At 46.3% G+C, this 11,021-nt stretch overlaps 1 long non-coding RNA gene across 1 annotated transcript; it reads left to right on the forward strand.

The window, feature by feature from the left end:
• The first annotated feature begins 4,163 nt into the window (after positions 1–4,163).
• On the forward strand, positions 4,164–7,335 carry LOC117722175 (uncharacterized). Its single transcript, XR_004608535.2, has 3 exons — positions 4,164–4,315; positions 4,605–4,723; positions 5,046–7,335. It is a non-coding gene; the product is annotated as an uncharacterized LOC117722175 (long non-coding RNA).
• The last annotated feature ends 3,686 nt before the right edge of the window (positions 7,336–11,021 follow it).

Below are 11,021 nucleotides of genomic sequence, written 5' to 3' on the forward strand. Positions count from 1 at the left end.
GCCTGGAATAAATGTGCCAGTGGGCCCAGGACCCACTCACGGTCAGAAGACACTGACTGAGCTTTAGCTCTGTGCTCCTCCAACCCAGAGCCAACCTCCTTGTGATCCTTAGCCACTGTCTCTTTCTCAGAAGTGGAAATGGGTTCCAGAGCTACAACTCCTGTTGGCCTCGGCTGCGAAGTGTTTTTACCTAAGGCACAGTCTGAGAGCACAAGTTCTGTGTTCAGCTACACCATTATTTCATTCACCTTGCCTCCCCTCTCTGCAGTGCCTAAGCTTCCTCTCAGGCCTCCTGCTAAAGCATTTGATGCACTAGTTTCCCCTGAAATTTGCTGCCTGGCTTCAAACCTCTGATTCTGTATTTTCCATAATAGCCAAAAGAAGTGACCACAAACTTGGCGGTTTAGAAGAGCTTGCAATACCGAGCATCTCCATAAGTTGGGAGTCCAAATCATGGTTTCAGCGGGTAGAGTTGTGCTGCCTGATAGCTAGTCTTCATTGCCAACCTGACTACAGCTGGAATTAACTAAAATCCAAGCAGATAGGTACACTTTTGAGGGATTTTTTTTCTTAAATAATTTGAAGTGGGAAGGCCCACTTTTCATCTTTTGGCATAGGAAGATCCACCTTGACCTGAGCCACACCTTCTCAGTGGCAGCCTGTATGAAGGACATGGAAGAGAAGGAAGGTTGCTTGCTTTGCCTGCTTGCTCTCCCACTCACTGGCAAGTTAATTCCTTCACTGGTGCTAGAACCTACTTCTTCAGGATTCCAGTGTCTACTGAAGACCAACTGAGACATTCAGTCTTGTGGACTGAACAAGTGCTGGATTCTTGGACCTTCCATTGGTAGACAGCCATTGCTGGACCACAGCCTGTAAGCCATTCATAAAAATCCCCTTTATATATCTATATCAATCTATATAGATATAAGCTCTGTTCTTCTAGAGAACCCTGAGTAATGCAGCTTTTGGGAGGAGAAGTGGTTCTAGAGCAATGGGAGTATAAGGATGAATTTTTTAAGGCTTTATTTATTTATTTATTTATTTATTTATTTATTTAATGTATTCACCATTGCTCTCTTCAGACTCACCAGAAGAGGGCATCAGATTTGCATTACAGATGGTTGTGAGCCACCATGTGGTTGCTGGGATTAGAACTCAGGACCTCTGGAAGAGCAGTCAGTGCTCTTAACCGCTGAGCCACCTCTCCAGCCCAAGGATGAATTTTTTAAAGTTATCTGGAACAGGCCTTCCAATTTGCCAATACCTCTAGTTACCAAAGCCTCTCTATTTATGGACACCTCTCCTAACAACTTGGAGAGTGCTGAAAGACCACAGTGTGAACTAGTTTACAAATTTAATGAGACAAATGCATTTGATTATCCTGATTCACCAATTATGAAAAAGCAACAGATTTGGTGAACCTACCTATAAAATTTTCACAATTTGTGGAAAAATAAGGAAAATGATGATGCTGGTTGCTCTCCTGGCATCTTTGGATAAAGTGACCAAGGAAAAGAATGAGTTCCGTGATCAAACTAAGCAACGTGTAGCATCTCAGAATACAGTGAAGGACAAGCATGAACCCAGTGATGAACTGACCGGCTCTAGATACACATAAAGAATCTAATGGTTTCGAAGTGTGCCCTGAAAGAGACAGAGCAGTGACAGAGCTTAAGTATTAGAAAAATCAAACCAAAGCTCTCATAAGGTTGACTGAATTACAACAAAAATTCAAGTCCCAACCTCAAAGAGGTTGGCTACTGGGGGGTATTAATTGGTAAAGAGTGGGACCCTGTAGCTTGGGATGGAGATGTGTGGCAGGCCCCATCCAGGCCGAGAACACCGGACCTTCAGATTTTTACAAAACCAAGTGAAAATCAGAACCCTAGGAAGTTGTAGTCTCTCCACCCTCAGAAGACGTACACCCACCCCTGCCTCCCGAGATAGTTTTTTCTACCTTTGACTGAGGAAGTTATTCCTTCACTGTCTGCTAAAATAGCAATGTCAGGTAAAATAATATTGGTGTAGCCATGGTAGCAGTGATGGAAACTGTTGGGTTGGATTTTTTAAAAAAAAAAAGGAAAAGAAAAGAAAAAGAAATAAAAATGAAGGCTGGAGAGATAACTCAGTGGTTAAGAGCACTGACTGCTCTTCCAGAGGTCCTGAGTTCAAGTCCCAGCAACCATATGGGGGCTCACAACCATCTGCAATGGGATCTGATGCCCGCTTCTGATTAAATAAATCATTTATTAAATAAATAAATAAATCTTTTTTAAAAAAGAAAAGAAAGAAAAATGAGAGCCAGATGGTGGTGGCACACACCTTTAATCCTAACACTTGGGAGGCAGAAACAGGTGGATTGCCCAGTTCAAGGCCAGCCTGGTCTACAACCCAAGTCCAGGACAGCCAGAGATACACAGAGGAAACCCTGCCTCGAAAAAAACAAACAATAGCCGGGTGGTGGTGGTGGTGCACGCCTTTAATCCCAGCACTTGGGAGGCAGAGGCAGGAGGATTTTTGAGTTTGAGGACAGCCTGGTCTACAGAGTGAGTTCCGGGACAGCCAGGGCTACACAGAGAAACCCTGTCTCGAAAAACCAAAAAAAAAAAAAAAAAAAAAAACCAAAAAAAACAAAAAAAAACAAAAACAAAAACAAAACAACAACAAAAAAAACCCCAAAAAACAAAACAAACAAACAAAAACCCTCACACAAGAGATTTGTTGGGGTCGGGGGACTGCCAGCCATTGCTCATGCAAGAAGCAGCAGTGAACTGGACAGAAGGCAGGGTTTATATTATATGTATTTCTGTGGCAAGTTCAGGACTGGTGGGATTGTGTTTCTTGACCTTGGGCTTGGGGTTAACTCAGGGTCAGGGTGTTTTTCCTTTGGCTCTTGTATCCTACAAACCCTCAACTCTACCTTGTTGATGCCCCTACTCCCGGCCCCTGGAGCCCCATCTGTCCACCCTCTCTCCAAACTAGTAGCTTCTTACATCCTGGCCACTTAGCACCCTGAATGCATTTCTTGGCACCTCAGTGGTGGGGAGAATCCTGTGGCTGGTAAGATGGACGGTGGTTAAGTAAGGTGCTTCCCAGTACAAGCCTGACGTGAATTCCAACCCCAGATAGGAAAGAACCAACTCCACAAAGTTGTCCTTTGATTCTCTCTCTCTCTCTCTCTCTCTCTCTCTCTCTCTCTCTCTCTCTCTCTTTCTCTCTCTCTCTCTCACACACACACACACACTCACACACACCACACACACACACACACTCACACACACTCACACACACACACCACACACACACACACCACATACACACCACACACTCACCACACACACACACACACCACACACACACACTCACACACCACACACACACACACACATCACACACACCACACACACACACACACAATTTTTAAAAATTGAGCTACCATGAGTAGTGGCACAAACCTTAATCCCAGCACTCAGGAGGGAGAAGAAAACTGTTCTTGTTCTACACAAAGAGTTCCAGAACACCCTAGGCTCTCTGTCTTAAAACACAATAACTAACTAATTAAACAAACAAACAAATAATTCAATAAACACATAATCTTAAGAGGCTGGAACAATATCTCAGTGGTTATGAACACTGGTTGCTTTTGCAGAGAACCCCAGTTCGGTTTTCAGCATTCACAAAGCTGCACACAAACATCTGTAGCTCAAATTTCTGGAGATCCAGTGCCGCCTTCTGGCCTCCGTTAGCACCAAGCATGCACAAGACATGCGCGTGGTGGGCAAACATTCAGGCAAATATAAATATATAAAATTATATATATATACTTTTTAAATTAAAAAAAATCTTGCAGTCACCCGCGATTTCCTTCTTTTCCTGTCATCCCACTTCCAGTCAGTCCACCATTTATAAATCAATCTCCACTGTGTTCGTAGCCACTGCTGGAGCCCATCTTGGGGAACCTCCCCCCCCCCCCCCCCCCCGGAACTGAGAAATGGAGGGGCTGCAGCGCCTCTGAAAGGAAGGTTCAGAGCCACTAGGCTGGACCCAAGTCTCGGCCCCGCCCCTCACGAGAGCAGCCGCAGGCCCTCCTGCGAGAGGCAGTGTCCCCGTGCGCCCCCAGAAACCTGTGCGCGAGCAGGTGCCAACGGTGCCAACGATGCCAACGGTGCCAAGGGCGTCAGAGGGGCTGGCAGCCGAAGGAGGAGCGGTTGCGTTCTGCTGAGCCGCTGAGGGATCAGGCTTGCCGGAGGAGGGGCGCGCAGGGCACTGCATCTCCGAAGCCCCTGAACACCATGGAGGTGGTTTACCTTTGGTGGGTGCCTCCCTCGTCTCCAGGCCCAACCCTTTTAACCTTCAACTATCTTAGCTATGTCTCGAGCCACACCGTGAACCTTCCCCGTGGACTGCCACAACTGGAGCTCCAGCTTTTTATCCTATCCCTCTACCTAGGAAGCTTGTTCCCACCCCCAAAGCCCCCTGCCACCCAACAAACCAGTCCCCACTTCCCCCCCCCCCCCCCCGGCCCCTGCAATAGGTGAACCAGACGCCTTAGTGCAGCCCTCTTAGGGAAGGTGACTTCCCCTTGTCCTTCTCTGTTGCAGGATCTGAGCAGCCACTCACTGGGCAGCACCTTAGCTGCTGTATTCACCATGCTGAGGGAGGCTGTGGGCATCCTGCCCAGAGAAGCAGGATGCCCAGGACCATGCCTACCTTCACCAAGGTGAGTGCTCTGTGGGAGGAGAGCCAGGCTGAAGAGCCTGAGAATGGGAGGTTGAATGCCCTTCCTTCCTCTTTCTCCCTCTAGTGCTCCCAGACAGGTTCTGCTAGTCTTGAGGGGTAGTTGAGGAGGAACCACTCAGTCCACAGAGCTGAGAGTCCACAGAGGCAGCCCTGGGCATCTGCTCTTACCCAGGGATGTGGGGATGCCGGACGAAGGAGGCAGGCGGGCAGAGAAGGCAGAGAAGGACCATGGCTTATGGGATGGAATGTAAGAGCTTTAGGATTGGCCTTGAGACCAAACTTCTCTTTGTTTTTTGTCTAAGGATGTGGTGGGAACATGAAACCTGAGACTTCCAGAAGATTCTGGCCACCAACTGGTGCCTCACGCAGAAACTCCACAGGTCCTGCCAGCACTGGACCCTTGCTCTTTCTCCTTGTAGCTTTGCCTTGGCTGCATCTGCACCAGTTCTCTGGTCCCTGGGAGATCCTTTGGAGGCCTGGCTGTCCCTGTGCTCTGCAAGAGCAGACAAGATGTGGGTCTTGTTGGGCCCCAGACAGGCCGGAACCTCTGCTTGAAGGAGGAGACTGGAGTCTCTCCATTCAATTTAGGAATTCTGTGAACAAATTACTGGAGACAGCTTGTCTCTTTTTGTGACCAGGAGAACTTTCAGCAGGAAATTCAGCCTAGTCCTGGGGGCTACAGCCTCTGACTTAAGAATTTAGTTTCAAAGGGGATGATATTTCCCAAGCATCAGTGTGTCAGACACAAGGCCAGGACAGAATAATGAGCATGGTGAGAGTTGAGGAAAAGCTGAGATGCCCTCCGACAGGCAGGCCCCAAGGAAGGCTGCCTGAAGGAAGTAGCCCGTCAGCCCTGCAGGCTATGGAGGTGCTCAAGAGTGGCAGAGCACTGGGTTTGTCTTTCAGATTTCTGATTTCCACAGCAAATTCTTATAGCAACTTGATCCCTGAGATCTCCTGCCCTCTAAACGTGGAAGGGAAAAGGGCATGGGAAGCAGCTTCTCCCTGGAGGGAGCTGGGCTGTGTCGGAAGGGTTCAGCGATGCTGTCTTCTGTGGCTCTGCTGACCTCTCCTCCTTACCCACTGGATACAGAGCTTGTGCCTTCTGGACCGTGACCCTGAGAGGCTTCCTGGCAGCAGCTTCCTCAGAACTGGAGGTCTATGTTGACTCTGTCCCATCCAGTTATGCTCCCTACTGTCCTGTGGTGGAGGCGCCAGTGGGGCAGTACCAGAGCAAAAGTGGGATATGACACCCACGCGCAGAAACCCTGCAGGGGTTCATCCTGGGTGAGAAAATCAGCCAGAGATGTCTGTTGCTGTGTAACAAACTACCCCACAATTTAGCAGCTTAAACATACTACAGGGTCGATGGTTTAGGAATCCAAATGGTTAGTGGTGTCTCTGCCTGGTGGTTGTCTCACTCACAGGCTACAGTCTGAGTGTGCTCTGGCCATGGTCTCTCATGTGAAGGCCCAGTTAAGAGAAGATGCTGTCACTCTCAAGTACAGTTGACAAGATTCAGTTCCTTTCCAGAAAACCCACAAAGGGTCTTATTTTCTGCTTTTTGGCTGGAGGCCTCACTGAGTTCTTTGCATGGGCCTATCCACAGTGCATCTCCCAATATGACAGTGTCTCCCACCTGGGAGCAAGAGAGCAAAGAATGAGTGCAAATGAGGAAAGTGGGTTCTGTCATCCATCCGATTTCATAAGGGAAATTCTGGATGTTTTGAGTTGAAGGCCATACTAAAAGGGAGCAGATCCACACTGGAGTACATACACCAGGAAGGGGAACACTGAGGACTACCTCATGGGTCATCTCCACAGCCTGCCACGACACCACCCAAACCCTGTCAGTGTCCTCACCAGGGCACGCTACTGTGTTCAGCATCTTGTTATGCTAGTGTGTCACTTTTTTAAAAACACTGTAATACCCCAAGATATACCCAGGGAGTCAGAGGTACATGCTTGTCAGAGCTGCCTCTGGTATCTGTTGACCCCTTTTTAAGGCAGCTGGTCCCCTTGAATTTCCCTGAGTGGCATAGGGCCATCTAAAGCTGGGTTGTTAGGCTGTCATTCAAAGAACAAGCTTGGGCCTTGCTCTGAAGTTGATACTTCAGAGATCCCTTAGACTGGGAAAAATGAGGGCTAAGCATGTAGAGAAGTCAGCCTGTGTCCTTGCCTGTATGTGACCCACAGGGGTCACATAGATAAGGCTTGAAGAGCATCAGAGCCCATATCTTGGGAGAACACGTCTTCATCCTTCTAGAGAAGATCAAGCTTACCCATCTCTCTGTGGGTCCCTCAGAGCTCCCTAAGGCTTTGATGAAGTTGGAACTCTCTCTGCACCAGCCCTAAAGCCACCAGTTCTGCAACAGGGTGTTCCATCATTCCATGGCAATCTCTGGTGACTTTGTGTGTGTGTTTTAAGAATTTCCCTGCTCAGGGTCCATGAAGAGCTGGCACTTTTGGTTATTTTGTCTATAGAAGTAAATAAACTCAATCTTACAAAGCCTGTATGTACTGGAGATGAAACCTGTGTTACATACGAGAAACAGTATCCACTCCTTCCTAAAGCTCATCTCTTTACTGGTGAACCTCAACCCCTGGTTTTGCTCTTTGACAAAATAGAAGGAAAAAAACCACCAGAGGGTGGTATAAGAGGACCTTGATTTTAGAGGTACACTGTACCTTCCCTTGCTCATTGTCAAATTCCTTTCTGCCTCTGTCCTCCTGCTCCTTCAGATATCTGAACCAGAATCACCTTGGCCATCCATAGACTCAGTAGGCTGGAAGGAAATCACTAGGTTCCTTCACCATTGTTGTGGTCCGAGCTGCCCCACATTGGGCATCAAAAATGTTGAGAGCCGCTCTGTCAATGTTGGAACCCACACTGCCAAAAGCCTTGGGGGCTAAATTGTTACAGCCCGCACTGCCCCAGGCTGCTCTGGTCCGCGGGTCAGGGTTCAGCAAGAGAGTGAGGACAGATTCGAAGAGTGGAGACCAGACAGAGTGTGATTCAATCCCGTTTATTCTTCAGTCTCTCTTCCTAGTCCAAGTCCCAAGTCTTGAGTTCCTAGTCTCAGGTCCTAATTCCTAGTTCTAAGTTGCTAGTCTCTTTCCCAGTCTCGAGTGTCTAATGTCTAATTCCAAGTTCTTCCTCCAAGTGCCAAGTGCCTAATACTACCTAATCCTAATGCCTAATTCTCTGATTTCTTCTGTCTGCATCTTGCCTTTTATACGTCTTACTTCTAAGCCACGCCCTTAAGTCAAGGCTCTAAATCACACCTTTAAGTCTCACACACCCAAGGGAAGATCCTGGGTATCTAAAACAAGATGTTATGAGAGTGTGCTCAGCTGTTGTAGGCTGTTGTAATCAAGTCTTTTGTCAGGGTATATGGCGCAAGATGGCTGCACGGATGATAGCCGCCTTCTGTCGGCTCCCCACACACCGTCTTCTCAACAGGCCAGCAGTTGAAGCCAGACATGGAACTGTCTTCTGTTCCTCAAGTATGCAGCAAAGTTGATTCACACTGTAGGTATCCACCTGAATGTACCGTTCTGCATTTGCAAGACCTAGCCACTCCACATCTGGTCAGCCCCAGCACTAAAATAGTAACTTGTTGCTAGAAAGGTAAAATAGTATAGCTATTGAAAAAATTCAGTGGTTTCTCAGACTCCACGATTACCATGTGACCCTGTGTGGCAGTCCTAGGCATATATGACAGCACAGTGTGTCCACAGAACAACTGACAGTATCCCAGAGGTGGGAGCAACTTGAGTATTCAACAGATAAACACAGATGTAAGCAAACATGACCAGTCCATGCAATGGGACATTATCAATGGAGAATGAAGCTCAGACATGTGTACATGAATGAATCTTAAGACACTAAATGAAATAAATGCAGAACAGATAGTGTAGGATTCCACTTAGTGTAGGAACAAAGCCAAGGAACAGGACAAACCATCTCAAAGTCAATGAAGGTTATCGGGAACAGTTGCAGTGGGGAGTGGATATGACATTGTATGCATACCTGAAATTCTCAAAATATATTAAAACGGAAACTACAGGGACAGCTTTGGAACTAGATGGTATGTTACTGCTCTCGACTCGGTAGGGCCTGGGAGAAGAGAGCTGATAAATGAGGCAAACTACAGTCTCATGCAATAGTCAACTTTATTCAGAACATCAATTTATTCTGAGGGTTAAGAAGAATCACATGAGTAAAGTATACAATAACAAGGACAAGATGCACTTGTCAAAAATGTGTTTTTCCATAGAGGCACATAGACATTTGACTAACAGCAAGCAACAATGAGTCCTCTGAAGTAAACTCACTACACCTGGGAGGAGCACAAAAATACATTCCAAGAACAATCTTGTGTTTTGAAGAAACTGGTTACAAGACTTTTTCTCACAAGCACTCAGAATTCTCACAGGACTCCATTCTTGGACCACGTTCCTACAGTGATGGTTTGTGACATAATGGATGTGCTTGGCACCATGATCACACAATCAGGGCTGAACTTGTGACTCTGATGTGTACTTGATCATAGTTTACCAGTTGGCACATGTCTGTAATCCACTTGGAAGATTGAGGCAGGAGGATTGCTCCAGGTTTCAGGCCACACTGGCCTATGTGGTAAATTTTGATATAGATTACACATAAGGACTCTATTTCAACAAAACACAAGCCAACTAAGAATATTGACTATAGCTCAATATAGTCATAGCTTTTGACTCAACAATTCAATCTTTGGGCATTTTCCAATAGAAATGAAAACCTATGTCCACCAGATGGACATAGAATGCTCATAGCAGCACTCTGGGTAACAGCTCCCAGACAGGTCAGAACCTCCATGTTCACTAAAAGCAGACAAGGAGTGGTGTGCATATGTAAGTGGGTGGATTGCAGTTTTGACAATGTGGCTGAATGTCACAAAGATGATGCTGAAGGAAAGTTGAAAGAATATGCTGTATGTTTTCTGTATTTTTCCACCCATGCAGTTCAAGTACAAGCAAACTCCAGGGCAGAGTGCTAACAGTGACCTCTTCAGGAGATCATGCCTGCAATGTGTGTGTGCAGAATGCACAGAATCTTTTTTTACTGGATCTTTGTTATATGGCTGTGTTTGGCTTGTGAAAGTCATTTAGCTTTATGATTCATGCTCTTGTCTGTAATTAGAATTTGACTTCAAGGTTTAACCACACACCTGTTAGAATGGTTAAACTCCAGAAGACTGAGAACAAATGTTGGCATGCTGGTTTGGATACGGAGAGCAGGCACTCCCATTCCATGATGGGTGGGGAGGTAAAATGAAACAGCCACGTTGGAACACACTGATAATTTCTTCCAATACTAAATATGCTCTCACTATATAACCAAACAAACACAGTCTTCTTGTTTATCCAAAGAAGCAGAAAACTTAAGTCCACATAAATGTCTGCACATGAACATTGTGAAGCTTGACACTGACTGTCAACATGACTGGATTAACATGTCTACAAAATTACATTGTGGGAGGGGAGGGCTAGAGAGTGTGTGTGCTTTCTGAAACAATTAGATCACAAGGCTCTGACCTAATGAAAGGTTTAATTCATTGGCAGGTTTAACATTTTAATAGATTGTTGGCAGGTGGTGGGGCAGTGGGAAATGTATACTGTAGAAAGTAGGTGACAGGGAACTTGTCCCCGGTCCGTTCCTGTTGCCATTCCACTCTGCTTCCTGATCACCACGCAGTGAAGAACCTCCTCTCCCACACACTCTCATTGTCATGTTTTCTGCCCAAGTATCTTAAGCCAAGCAACAGATGAAGAGAAAGATTTGTAGTAGAGAAAATGAAATCTGTCAGGAAGTTGAGGTACTGTGATTGCCCATAACCCATTCTTGGGACTTAGTGGAACCCAGAGATCTAGAAATGGTAGGAAAATTAACAAGTCATGTCCAAAGGGGTAGCAATCCAAGCCTCATGTGCATGAGATTTTGAAGGGAAGGAGAACAGAAGAGAACTTAGGGTCAAGTCAGAATTTCCATTGCTAGGGGTGGTGACACAGACCTATATATTGTCCTAGCACTGGGGAGGTAGAGGCATTGTGAGTTAAAGTCTAGCCTGGCCTACCCAGCAAGTTCTTGTCTCCACAAAAGATAATTTTATCAAACATCCAGACAGAAGTTGAGCCTGTAAACCAGGTAGAGATAGAGTAATGATTAGGAGTAAAACCTGAAGAGATGTCCATACTTATAAGGGAAAGACAGGCCATGTGGCAAACACTGCCAG

Source organism: Arvicanthis niloticus, chromosome 17 (assembly GCF_011762505.2).
Source record: "Arvicanthis niloticus isolate mArvNil1 chromosome 17, mArvNil1.pat.X, whole genome shotgun sequence".
Lineage (NCBI taxonomy): Eukaryota > Metazoa > Chordata > Mammalia > Rodentia > Muridae > Arvicanthis > Arvicanthis niloticus.